Genomic DNA, 15160 nt, shown 5'->3' with positions numbered 1-15160 from the left:
CCCCTTGGTAAAATGGATGTAGAGGAAGGGTAGCCCCTGCCTCTATGTGATATCTTGACCAAGCGCTGTAGACGCCCCCGGGAAGATTAGCTCTCTGGTCATCAGCAGGGATCTTGAGATTGACCTCGGTAAGAGGATACTTCTTAAGGTAATTGGCAAGCATCAGGGGAGTCACCTGGCTGGTGGGAGAAAGATACCACTTGACATCATGAAGGTTTAAATGTCGAGGGTGAGCCCTAACCTGAATACGAGGGTCAGGGGCGATGTTTTCTCGACCACTGGTCGAGGGAACCCTAGCCTGCGAATCAGGCTGGGCAGGAGGATTTGGATTGTTTTCAGGGTTTGGTTTCTTTTTTCCTGGAGATTTAGAGTGGGACATTTGAGGTGGTGATGGTTGAGGTCTGGAAGAAGAAACTCTTGAAAATGGAATCTCGTGAACGAGATGGGCCGGCTGTTCTTCGCCTTCAAGCAGCTGTTCGAGAATATTGTCGTCGATTGGCCGCTCACCTCCCCACAAATCTGGCATTAAAATCTGCGAACAGAAGAATGGGGAGGTGATGATAAAGAATCTATAAAGTTTTTTTTAGAATAACGCTGGTCGTGTATAAAAGTCACACTTTTATACAACAACATTCTAGCAAAAAACTAATTTTTTTTCACATGAACAGTTTGAAAAGAAGATCAAAAAGTGAAAGTAAAAAGTTTTCGAAAAAGCTTTTTCAACTCCTTTAAGGGCGGGAAAAACTCAGTTTTTCAACTAGCATAAAAATCGATTTTTTACTTCGGTTTTACGTCCTAAATTCATGATCTCGGCTATCAAACTAACTCGTAACTTCTAAATGGCAAAGAAACATCATCCTATCTACTATCACCCGATAAATCCCCTACCTCCATGCATCTCAACCCAGAAACACAGACAACACCGGAACTCAACAGTTAACTCACAAAGGCATGCACGGCAAAAATAAAGAGCAAAAAGGTTCTGAAACTTACCAAAGAAAAGGTCGTGAAGATTTGGAAGAGCTTCAAGCGAAGACGAACGAACGAATGGTTCTTGAAACACCGAAAGATGGCCTTCGGGGAGATTGAAGGTTCTGGTTTTAGGGTTTCTTGAAGGAGAAATAACTTGCGTAAAAAGGAAAAGAAGACTATGAGAAGGCTATATATATTTTGTCCGTGGCATGAAAGAGGAAGTAATCATTAGTTTCCTCTTTTCGAAGCATGGGGAAGGGTGATAGCCATCAATAGGTTACTCGGGAACTGAAAAGCCGTGATTGGACAGGGGTAGGTTACTTTTCCCAAGGATGCACGAACTCCTCTGACAGATCTGGTGGGGTAATCGAAGGGTCGTTTCCTTAAATTTTATTTATTGTTGGTCATAATAAATAAACTTAGGGGGAAAATGTTATCCAAAAAACAGGCACGAGTGACGTGGTAGGTGATTTTGAACACGTGGCTGACACCTGGCAGAGTTCTGTTCGAGTATCGACCAGTAAGACATTACAGGCGCGACAGTTGAGTTTTTTTTTTACGACCAGCATGGTCGTATATTCCAGATATTTCAAGATAATCTTGCAGAGATCATAATCAATTCCGAGATTATCTCCAATGATTCCTGATTATCTGAGTAATTAGGAGAGAATATCTGTAACAAATTCATGTAATCCTCCTTGAGCCTATAAATAGAGAAAGAGAGCTCAAGGAATGGACCTTTTGGCTTTTGCTTAATTAAAATTACATGTTTAGGAGAGAATTAGAGCTATTGAATTACGATTGTACTGTTTATCTCTCTCAGGTTTGTGAAACTCGGAGAACCCTAGTTCTTTGAGATCTCACATCAATAATAGCTTAAGTGGACGTAGGTCATTACTAGTTCTTGGGGCCGAACCACTATAATTTCTTGTGTCCTTTACTGTTTTTGTCATTACATTCATTCCAACATGTCCTTCCACATCAAGCATTTGACTCCGTGTCAGTTGGCCAATTCGAGGGTCAACAGTGATTAAAAACAAACTAATAAGGGTACATTTGATTGGGAGTAATAAAAATAAAGGAATAAGAATGAGAATGAGAATAGAAACAAAATTTTATGTGAATAAAAAATTATCATTATTATTATTATTTGTCATATTGCATTGTAATGGTCTTTCCTCTTATTTTTGGAAGGAATAATGGAAGGAAAAGTCATTCTATTGGAATGACATTCCAATACTTTTAAGATGCAACCAAACAAAATAATAGAATGAAAATTGATTCATTTCCATTCTATTCCATATCAGCCCAACCAAATATACTCTAATAAATATTTAATTTTCTTCTTTTCTTTCATATTTTCCTCCTTGTCTTCTTTATTTGAATAGAAGGTACAAAGAGAATGAACTCAACACCTATGTATACAAAAGTTAGTTGTATTGAGAAAGCACATTATTGGTGTAGCCAACAACCAAAAAAATATTGTATAAAGGACATATCCTATGAACAAGGTGAGCTAGTCATTTACAAAAAAAATTATACAATATTAATAGTGTGTTTACTTGCAATTCATCTAGAATCAGATTAATGAATAATAATAATAATAATAATAATAATAATAATAATAATAATAATAATACAATGTAAGAAGAAATTAGATTCAAAGGTTTGGTTGCCTAAGAATTCAAGGAAAGACAATAACTCGGGTGGTGTTGATGCAGAAGGTTTCTGTGTAGTTAAAGGTAAAGGAAGGAAGTCTTTTGGGAAAGATGAAACTAAGGAATGTCCAACTGAAGAAATTAGTAATTCTTTTCATGTTTTGGGAGAGACAGACCAGGAGGATGTTAAGGAGGATAGAGAATTTGCTAACACCATAGGAGGGGGAGATCCTCCTTTGGTGAATGGATACAATTTTAGCAGGGAATGTGAAAGATCTAAACCAAACTCAGAAGCAATGTGAAGTTAAAAAGCTTATTTTGAATAAGGAGATTGGTTTGGTTGGACTTCTAGAGACTAAGGTTAAGGCAAAGAAGTTAGGAGCCTTATTCCTTAATATGTTCAGTGCTTGGTGTTTTACTTCGAATAATGCTTGGCATAATAATGGTAGGTTACTTTTGGCTTGGAATCCGAGTATTTTTTCTGTGATATTAGATTTTGTTCCCAACAATGTATTCATTGTTGGGTGATACCTCGGAATGGTTTGCATCCTTTCTTTTGTACCTTAGTGTATGCTTTCAATGAAGAGGAGTGGAGGATGGTGTTATGGAATCAGATTAGAGAGTTTAAGACTAAGGATCCATGGGTACTTCTAGGGGATTTTAATGCCACCATCTATCAAGATGAAAGACTTGGAGACAGGGTGATATCTTTTTGTTCATCTGCTTTCAATGATTGTTTGCATGATTGTGAGATAGTTGATTTACCTTATCATGGTTGTTTCTACACTTGGAGTAATAAGCAGGATCCTCCAAATTGGATTGTTGCGAAATTGGATAGAGTCCTCAGGAATCAGACTTGGTTGGACTGTTACAATAGTGCTGCTGTTTGTTTCATACCAGAGGGCCTTTTTGATCATTCACCAGTTGTTTTATCATTAAGTGTGAACATAAATTTAGGGAAAAAACCTTTTCGCTATTTTAAAATGTGGCAACGGTTTTCAGGTTATCAAAATAGTGTTAATGCGGCTTGGAATTAGCAGATAGAAGGTTCACCTCTGTATAGAGTGGTTTCGAAACTCAAGAGAGTTAAGACATATCTGAAAAATCTGAATCACTCTGTTATAGGGGATATTGGAGCTGCTTTTTCTCAATCAGAATGGGATCTTCATAATATACAACAGCAGATGCATTTAGACCCTCAAAATGTTCAGTTGATCAAGGAGGAGGCGGATTACAGGAAAGCTCATGAAAGACTTCAAGAGGCTTATGCTAATTTTCTTAGGCAAAAGGAAAAAATGACTTGGCTTCATCTTGGGGATGCAAATACTCAAGTTTTTCATAGGAGTATTCGAATAAGAAGATTGAGGAATTCTGTTTTGGCAGTCCGTGATGAACAGGGGCAGTGGCAAGACTCTCAACCAGAAGTTCAAAAAGCCTTTCTTGATTATCTTCAGTATCTTTTGGGGTACAAGCAGCTTGGTCGAAAGCAAGTTAAGAGTTGTATAATTAAAGAAGGGTCGGTTCTTACTCATTCTAGTATTATGTATCTTGAAGAACCGTTTAGGAAACATGAAATTAAGGAGGCTGTGTTTGATATTCCTGGAGATAAAGCGCCTAGACCTGATGGTTTCAGTAGCTCCTTTTTTCAACAGCATTGGGATATGATTGGTGAGGATATTAGTGAAGCTATCCTATCCTTTCTTGAAACAGGGAAATTATTAAAGGAAATTAATACCACTACCATTACACTTATTCCAAAAACTTCATTGTCCTGAGAATGTTAGTGACTTTCGTCCAATCTCTTGCTGCAATGTGATATATAAGGTGGCTGCTAAGCTTATATGTAGTAGGCTTAGGAAGGTTTTACCTGGTTTGGTTGCTTGGAATCATGGTGGTTTTATTCAAGGTAGATTTATTGCCCATGATGTGATGATTTGTCAAGATTTGATTAGGCATTATGGGAGGAAATGAGCTAAGCCTAATTGCCTTATGAAAATGGATCTCCGAAAAGCTTATGATATGTTGGATTGGGATTTCATAGAAGAATTGCTGATAGCTTTGAAATTTCCAGTTCACTTTACTCAGCTGGTTATGGTTTGTGTGCGAACTCTGAAGTTTTCTATTATGCTAAATGGGTCTTTACATGGATTCTTCCATTCGAAAAGGGGGTTGCGACAAGGAGACCTGATGTCTCCTTCGCTGTTTGTTTTGGCTATGGATTACTTATCAAGGATCTTGAAAAAATAGCAAGGGATAAAGACTTTCGGTTTCATGAGAGATGTGAGAATTTACAACTAAATCATCTTTGTTTTGCTGATGATGCAGTTCTTTTCTCGCATGGTGATTTTAAATTAGCGTATAAGTTGCTTCAAGGTTTTGACTTATTCTCTCAAACTTCCGGACTTCAAGCAAATTATTCTAAATCTGAGATCATAACCAGCGGTATTCAGGAAGTGGAGGTTCAAAGAATTTTAATCATGTCCAAGTTGCAGCGAGGTAATCTCCTTTTCCGTTATCTTGGTGTTCCCATTAGTGCAAACCATTTCTCATACAGTGATTGTGAAGGTCTCATTTCGAAAATGGTTGATAAAATCAGAAGCTGGAGCTGGACAAACTTGTCCTTTGTAGGTAGACTTACTCTCATCAACTCAATATTAGTTTCCTTACATACTTACTGGGCTCATATAGTTGTTCTACCTAGGAGAGTAATGCGTAGAATCAATGAGATATGTAGAGGGTTCTTATGGAAGGGTGTTGCTGAATTTGGTGGGCCGGGTAATGTAGCTTGGGAGGATGCTTGCCAAAGCAAGTTTAAAGGAGGTTTTGGTATTCGTAATTTTGATCTATGGAATTTAGCTGCTTTAGGGAAGTATGTGTGGGATATTGCAGCCAATAAGGAGAACCTGTGGGTTATATGGATTCACTTTGTGTATCTTAAAGGAGTTTTTTGGTGGGATTATGAGGCCCCTTTGCAAGCTAGTTGGTATTGGAAAAAGATAGTTGTGAAAAATAGATTGAAGGAAATCTGTTCTTATCATTCATTTATCTCGAAGCAGTATAATCTAAAAGACATTTATGATAATCTGTTTGTTAATCTGAAGGGTAGCTCACTGAGTGGGAACTTGGCTTGGACTAGATATATTTGGAATGCTTATTTGGTTCCTAAGCATGCTTTTATAACTTGGTTAGCTTATCTGAATAAACTGAAAACTAAAGATAGACTTCATCATTTTGGAGTTTCTGCTGATGCAAACTGCTTAATTTGTGGTAATGCTAAAGAAGATGGGATTCACCTGTTTTTCTCCTGTTGTTATAGCAGGAGATGTATCACTGAGATAAAGACTTGGCTGGGATGGGCTTCTAAATCAGATAATTTACAAGGTCTTATGCGCTGGTTAAGTAGAGGAAAGGGCATATCTCGTTTTTGGAGGGGGATTTTTGCAGCGAGCATAGCCTCTTTTGTTTACCATATATGGAGAGTGCGCAATGTGATTTTTTAGGAAGGGAAAGTTCTTAGTATTGATTGTATAGTCAATTGAATCAAAAGGGATATTAAAGCTAGAGGACAATTGTTATTACAGAACAAAATTAATATGTTGGATAGGATTTGGTTTGGGGAATTAATTGTATAGTTTTTCCTTTAGTCTGGTTTGGTGACCCTATTGGGCTGCTGTTGATGTACAGATTTTACTGGTGTTGTAGTTGGTGTTTGATTAATGAATTTCTTACTTAACAAAATAATAATAATTTGAAAATGAATTTAACAATATTCCTAGTGATGTGTTTACTTCATTTTGGAATCAGAATAAATAAATTACAAATTATTGAAATATCCTTAAATAAAAATTTTACAGAAAGACAAATTTCAATTTTAACTTATAAAATAAGAGCAAATTTGTCAATGCATTATGAAAGGGGAATGGGAATGGCGATCCCCACAAGCTCATGGGATTGTCAATCCTAATCTTTAATCCCAAATTTGTGTGGGACCCCATAATTCATTCCCATTCTTTTATAAATTTGGGTCAGTAAACATGCCTAATCATATAATTCCTCATTTCTATTCCCTAATCTCCTAAGTAAACACACCATAAATGATTAGCTATCATGTGAGTTATCATTTTTTTTAATTTCAAACGTGGCCAGTCAATGCCTTTCATTCTAACACACACCCTCAAGTTTTTGCTGTAGTTGGTAACAAATCTAGTTTTGTCATTCTATCAAATGTAAATGTTTGGGAATTTCCTTTGAACCAATGAATTTTAATTGATATGAGCTAAAATAATCGTGGCAATTAAATTTCTCTTACTTTTTTGAAGTGAAGAAACTCATCAATTATTTTGACTATTGTATAAGGCTCTATGTAAATCTAATTTTCAAGTCTTTTATTTATGCTTTGGTTTTTCATTTATTTTCTTGGTATTATATTTGTATTCACTATGTTATTTTGTTCATATATATCGCTCTTGGATACCTCTTGTAATGATCCAAAATCACTAATAAGGCTTAAAGGCATTGATTAGCGTGCCAAGACGACATAATTAGTTTATGTGTGATTTAAATGATTAAATACATGATTATATGATAAGCATCCTTATATGATTATATGAATATGCAAAATGCATGTTTATGAGTATTAATGTGCATGTGGGCCCTATTTAGCTTATAGGGGCATATTTGTAATTTTGGCCCGTTGATGGCATAAATGTGATTATTTGTGGTAAATTGTTGAGACCACATTATTATGTAGATATGTTCGCAACATATGACTCGAGACGATCCTAATGAGCGATTCGGTGAAATAATCACAACGGAGATTTATACTCGGCTCGGGGGAGCCTGGGGGTATTTTTGGGAATTTAGGAAATATATTGGAGATTATTAGACATTGGGTAAATAATTGGTGGTTAATTGGATGATGAGATTTAAGCGATAAATATTAGGAACACTTGAGGAATTAGTGGAAATTGGGAACAAATGACTATTATACCCCTAGATTGAGTTAAAGGTTAATGTTATTTGGGAAGGCAAATGGGTCCTTTCCTAAAACTAAGGATATGCTCAGTTTTATTAGGACAAAAAAAGAGAAGATTATAGAATAATCTAAGGAAAGGAAGAAGGGAAAAAAGGTTAAGCTCACTCACTCTTTCTCCCTCAAGATTTCTCTCTCTCATCCTTGGTGTGTGATTGTTTTGGGGCTGTTGAAAGTGGCTGAAGCTTGGAGTTTTAGACAGAAAGTTAAGGAGATTCAAGTTGGAATTGGAGCTGGAATTCAGAAGAAAAGTTAGAGAATTGAGCTGGATTGGTGTGAAGGTTTCTACTGAAAGTTGGGTCTACATTTGAGGTAAGATTACTGCTTTAAATTTCTGTGTTTTGGCTGAATAGTTTAGGTTGAATTTTGACTTCTTGAGTATGGATTTAGTGATGAATTTGGCTGAGCTTGTGAGGGGATAATACCTGCTGAATTTGATTGGTGACTTCAATTTTATTGCTGAGGTTTTGAGGATTAAGATAGGTGGTTTATTCTTAAAATTCGTAGCATGATTGATGATTGAATTGGGGAGGTTGTTGGGTAAAATTCTGGGTAAGTTTGAGTGTTCTTGGCTGGGAGAAGGAGGAGAAAACCCAGGTTTTCCCTGGGTTTGCAGGGCGCACCGTGACCCAGCCTAGGGGTGCTGCAGCGCGTGTGGCCCTTCTGGCCTAGAGAGCTCTCGACTTGGGGGTGTGCCGCGACTTGGTTGGCCAAGTCACAACCCACCTCCCCTTTAGCTTGGGAGCTTGCTCTCTGACTTGGGGCAAGTCGCGTCTTCCTTGGCCAAGTCACGACCTGCCTGGGAGTTTTGGTCTTGAAAGTATTTCAAGCATTGTTAGAGCTCGGGGGTTCGAACCTAGGTGCTCAGGACAATTTCTACCACCTGGTTTAGTAGAAATTGAGGTCCCGGAGGCTAGTTTTGTTCCCTAGGTATTTTATTTTTGATTGGAAGTTGATAGATATCAATGGCCCTTGTGACTAGGTTTATCGCCAAGGGTCAAGGCTAAGGATCCTACTCGGAACCAGTCCACTGTCTCCTCTTGGAATCAAAGGTAAGAAAACTACATCTGTTTGTGTGGCTATGTTGGGACTAAGGGTTCCCTATACTTGTATACAGTGTTGTATGATTGTGTTATGCCATGTGAGCATGAAATAAACGGCCTAAGAGTGTCAGAATTGATATTTGCGCACAGGACACGGCTCGACCATTGGTAGCTGAGGTTAACTATATAATCACTGAGCTCGACCTAAGTGAGCCGGAGTCAATGGGATAAACAAAGGGTGCAGTCTAAGGGCTTCAACCTTAGATATTGTATGATATGTTTACTGTAATGACCCAAATTTCCTAATAAGGCTTAAGGCCTTGATTAGGAGTCCGGGAGGGCCATACTTGGTTTATTATGCAATTAAATGATTATATGCATGTTTAGGTGTATTAAATATGCATGTGAACCCATTTTTGTTTAATTGGGTATTTTCATATTTTGGCCATTTTGGGCCTATTTGGCATATATATGGTATGTGTATGGTTCTTCATTTTATTTTTGCTTACGCTAGGGTTACTCAGCATGAGACGATCCTAGGAGGTAAGCTAGTGGGAAAGTCACAACAGGATTTATACTTGACTCAGAGTGAGTCAAGGGGTATTTAGTACATTATCGGGTTATTGGGTAAAGAGAATAAATATTTGATGATAAATTGGGGGTTAGTAAGATCAGGGGGAAATTCTGGGAGTTTTGACTATTTTACCCCGAGGGTGTTTTTGGGACCCCGAGCATTAGGATTTTCTTGAGGTTACTTAAGCTTGAAGTAACCTGTTAGAATTCAGAATGTTCTCTCTCCCTCAAAGTTCTATTTTCGTCACATGATCACATTTTTGAAGGAAACTTGAGTTCTAGGACTCGGATTCAAGTGAGGATCGAGACATAGCGATTATAGGGAAGATTAGAAGCTTATTAGCGATAGGATTTAGTTGGAAAACAACTTAATCGGAGGTAATCCAAGTTTTAAGTTCTAATTTTTAAAGTTTTTAAGCTTTGATTGGATTTTGTGTTTTGATGAGTTTTTGGATGAATTGAAGCTTGGGTTTTATTGGTTTTGGGAGATTAGGATGTTTGGGAACTTTAATTTTGAGATTTGGATAGGTTGGGGTCAGATTTGGAGCTTTGAAGCTCGAAGAACTCAGAGAACACGAAGTTAGAACCCAAAAAGCTGGTTTGGGCGCTATAGCGCTAGGTTGGTAGCGCTACAGCGCTAGGAGCTCTGTTTTGGGGGAGTTGGGTCTGCCTGTAGCGCTGTAGCACCCAAAGGTAGCACTACTCAGTCTTCAGAATGAGGGTTTTTGTTACTTTTTGGGGTTTTGGCCCGAGGGCTTGAGGGATGATTCCACCACCTTGTTTGGTGGAATTGGAGGTCTCGAGAGCACAGGATTGGTCTTGGGATTGGGTTTTGGAACTTGAACTCATTGAAACATTTTTTATGGTTGTGACTAGGTTATTGCTAGGGGCTTGGAATCAGATCGTGCTTGTGGCTTGTTTATTGGTAACCTGTGCTTGGACCAAAGGTTAGAAAACTACACCCAGTATGTGATGCATGTGATACATGTGATTAGGGCATGTCATGAATGTTGAATATGAGATTGATCAGAGCTTGAGTCTCTGTAAATATGCATGATCATAATTATGCTAGTGAATGTTGAGTAAGCATGCTGAATGCCCTGTATTTGGATATTTGACATATGATATATGCCTGGTTGCATTGCTTACTTGTGAGTGGAACTGAATCCATAGTCAGAATCGGCAATGGTGTTAGTATTGACTGTGAAGTTGTGAATCATTAGTCAAGTTTAGCAGTATTACTAAACATTGATCGTATGGAATTGATCTATGAGTCAAGATCGGCATAATGTAAAGACCTAACTACTCTAGACTTTTGGACCATTAACGAAACTATACATACAAATCCTTAATAAAACTTACATTTTGCGAAAATACCATAACTTTATTAGAAACTTGTAGAAATAAGAGTTTCTTTCATAAAATATTAAGTAGGATATGGGATCCCATTGTCTTAAAAACAAAACATAATTTAAAATAAAAGGAGTTACATAGCAAGTGCGGAAAAATACATGTAAAACCATAAAACAAGACTACATCCTCGAAAAAAAAAAAATCGAACTCTCGACTCCTTGACTCCATTCACCACCGATACACATTCCCCAAGCATCCATGAATCTTACCGCCACTATAGCTATTTTCCTGCACATATAAACAAAAAGGAATGAGCCTAATGCCCAGCAAGGAAAATCTACCACATAGTTCATATACATAAATTTCATAAGAAACATAAAAACATAACATAACATTATACTTATATCATACACATACTATAATGGCCATTATTACTTGGGGTCCCATAGACTAAACAAGTCATATGCCCATGAGATTAGTGGGGTCCTACTAGCTAAGCAGGTCATATGCCCATAATCTATTTGGGGTCTTGTTAGTCATATGGGTCATATGCCCAAGCCTACAAACATACATATCATAACACTTATCATAACATAAGAAACATAAGATAACATATAACACATATAACATATGAATTTCTATCCTATTTTCCTTACCAAATAACCGGGATATGGGGACATAATTGGGACCTTGGAACACTCCTAAAACCATTTATAACTGAGTGAGTATAGAGAAGAAGAGAAATGAATGGAAGGACTAAACCATTGAGAAAAGTACTTACCAAAAACTTATGTGCAAGTTCTTAGATTTCCTAACCAAAATAAAATAAGGTTAGAAGACTGAGTAGAAGACTATGAGAAAGAAAATAACATAATACCAATGAACTAGAGTGTGGAAATACCTTGAAGACTTGTAAGACCAATCTAAACCTCAACCGAAATACTATGAAACCTTACTTCCCCAAGTGTTTGATAAGCTTATGATGATCAAGCTTATAATTTCCCCACCCAAGTGTTTAACTCTCACACTCACCTAGCAACTTGCAGCCTCTGAACTTAGAGTAAAAGGTGAATAATGGCTGGGTACTAGGTCCTATTTATAGAGTTTAGGAATGAAAGGATCTTAATTTTACTTGAATAAAAATAATGGCTTTTTAGGTGAAAATAATTTGAATAATCGTTCAGCAGAGGCTGAAGACTCGTTCAAAAAGGTGCTGGACTTATCAAGAGGTTGAATGGCTGAATGGAAAAAGAATTCAAAAACTTTCAAAATAATCTGAGAGGGGCGATATATCGCCCCCTGTAGGCGATATATCGCCTAGGCCAGTATGCCCGAGACAGTCGTGCATCGTTTCGTGTTTTCCGTATCTACGTGCTGCGATATATCGGCACACGCTGATTATTTAAACACGAAATTACACATTTTTAGCTAAGTTTGAATGGAGTAAACAGCCTTGACTAAGCCCTCAAACGTATTCAAAGCTGCTGACTGATCTTAGAGCATTCAAACTTTACCCTTATTAAATTAAATCCTCAAAATACTTAATCCTTAATCACCCATTCATAACATGTGCTTAAAATCCTATTGGTCCTTATCTAAACCTTATAGTATAATAAATATTATCCTTAATATCAGTCATATTAATCAAACCTTAGGTTAACATTAATATTCTTAAACTATAGGTTAAACTTAGAAAATCTACAAGTACTACTATGAGTGTCCAAATAATTCTCGGTCTGAACCAAAAATCCACAGTCATAAAGATAATACTATAAATACTATAATACTACTATCTAACTAGCTAAGTAAAGTTCTTGGACTCTACACATAAGCGTATTGAACGCAGAGTAAAAAAGATTAGATATAATCAACATAAGCATTGAATGAATCATCATGAGCATTAATGCTTGACCAACCTCAAGTTTGATAAAAACTAAAAGTGCGTGTCTAGTCTAAAGGCTAGTTGCTTATAGCCAGGGCCAAAAGGCTCAGGTGACTGCAACGTCACATGGCTATAGGTGTTGAGCCCAAGTTTGTGACTCACTCATTAGTCACTTATCTGATTAGGGTGTTGAGCCCAAGTTTGTGACTCCATAGTCACTCATCTGATTAGGGTGCAAAGCCCAAGTTTTTGACTCCATAGTCACTCTTCTGATTAGGGTGCGGAGCCCAAAGTGTGACTCATTCATCTGATTTGGGCTATAAGCCCCAGTATGGTTACCAAAATCATAAAGTGATATTCACTCATCTGATTAGGGTATGGACCACCAGCGTGTGACTTAATTGTCACTTATTTTAGATGGACACATTGGCCATCTATTTTCATTATGACTTGATAGTCATCAATACAAAAGGCAGGGCCCATAAATCATCTATACAAAGGGCAAGGCCCACAACCATTATTTGGACTTATTTGCATGCATGAATAGGGCTATTATTGCTAGGCATGCCTATTATGATTTAGTAACATGTTATTACTTGTTCATACGCATATTGAGTTTTCTTGCTGAGCCTCAGCTCACGGGTGTTATGTGGTGCAGGTAAAGGAAAAAGAAAGCTGAACCATCCTTGAGTTGGAGAGCTTAGGTGATGATGTGTACATATGCGACTACTCGACCGCCACGACCGAGGGTTTAAAGAAGAACTAGGGTTAAACCCTATTTTTCCGCTTAGGTTGGCTGGTTGTAAATATTTTATTGTACCTTTAAATTATATTTTTAGGATCCCAATGTATACAGTAAACGTATTAGTGAAACATTGTATCTTAACCAAAATTTTTAACCCTAAACCGTTAATCATACTTAGTTACACGATTATGGACAAATGGCTCGATTAGCGAGTATAACACTCTTTAAATGCACACCGTAACGGTCCCTGGGTAGTAGGGCGTTACATTTACTGTTGTTAATTTATGATGATTATGGCATGTTGAATATATGGATGATAGATTGTTGATTTGTTGGTTGATATCACTGATTATGTGAATGTTGTGGTCTGCTGAGTATCTGGATAATGTTTTGTAAATTATTTGATTACTGTTATTGGTTATGCTCTGTATTACGGTTTTCTTGTTGTGCCTTGGTTCATGGGTGCTATGTGGTTCAGGTAAAGGCAAGGGTAAGTTGGACCAACCCTGAATTGGAGAGCTCTAGAGGCAGAATGTGCATAGTTGGCTGCTCGGCCACCACAGCCGAGGGATGGTACAGGGACAGGAGAACATAAAATGCCTATTTTTCCATTAGAGTAGCTTGTGGTTGTACATAACCTTGAAATTTTTGTAAACTGTTCTTTAACCTTGTTTTTGGGATCCCGTGTATCAAACGTTTATTTAAATGAAATTTATCTTTTATGACCAAAATCTTTTAACTCTAGTTCGATTATGGTTTTAGTGTCACATTTTTAACTAAACGACTTGATTAGCAAGTCTTGCACCTTTATAAACACACAGTGTAACGGTCTTGGTTATCCAGGGCGTTGCACCTCTTTTGACACTTTTTTTGATGAAATCAAAGGGGGAAAAATACTGGACTGTATCATTTAAATCATTTGGCAACATTATACCTTCTTAATCATATTGTGCTGTGATTAACATGTGTATTTTAAGTATATGATTAAGAGGGAGCTTTACACAAATTAAGAAAGGTAACACATGTAAAATGGAAAGATAAAACCTTAATCATGCATATATTAAGGGGGAGCTAAGCTCAATTTACTTTAATGAATTTATCTTTTCATTTATAAATAATAAAATATTTGATATCATCTAGGAGATTGTTGACCTAACGTCTTCAATATTTAATCAAAAGTCTTAATTGTTGACATAGAGTCTTTATGTTCTTATTTTGATGATATAGAAATAAACATTTGATTATCCTTTATTAATAACTAGTTCTTAATTGTGAAGCTTGTGTACCAATAACATCTTAAGAAGCAAACATACAAAAGTCATGGAATCGATCAAGAAGAAGACCATGGAAATCAATTGGATTCCAACAAGATGTTAAAGACTCAAATAACTCAAGACTAAGTGTGGTTCATAGTAAAGTATATTTCTTAGTCTTGTTAAATATTTTGAATATTATATTAGCTCACTAACTTGTTGCACAAGTTATTTCAAAATAATAAATCTTTTCAAAAACAAAAATTTTATTTATATACTAGGGTATATTATATAAGTAACTACACTTTGAAAAACTCTAAAATAGTTTTTGAAACTTGAGAACTAAATGTTTTAAAATCTAAAAAATAAGGCAAAATAGGAAAACCCCACTGTTTCAAAATCGGCTCACTTTTTTCAACCCACTTGTTGCTTTCCTGAAACCAACTCGCCACTTTTTACCCAGATCTGCTTTTTCGGGTTTTCAGTAATGCCATTCCAAAGACTCTATTTTCATTTTGGTTATAAATATAGCATTTTCTGAGCTTAATACAGACCTCTACATAGTATATTATCATAGTATCAAGCCTTCCCAAGTGTTCTAAGCTTACCTTATACTTATATCTTCAAAAACACTTTGCACACACTTGAG

Source organism: Humulus lupulus, chromosome 5 (genome assembly GCF_963169125.1).
Source record: "Humulus lupulus chromosome 5, drHumLupu1.1, whole genome shotgun sequence".
In the NCBI taxonomy this organism is placed as follows: domain Eukaryota; kingdom Viridiplantae; phylum Streptophyta; class Magnoliopsida; order Rosales; family Cannabaceae; genus Humulus; species Humulus lupulus.
The sequence above is the reverse complement of the archived record's forward strand: the minus strand, read 5'-3'. Positions refer to the sequence as shown.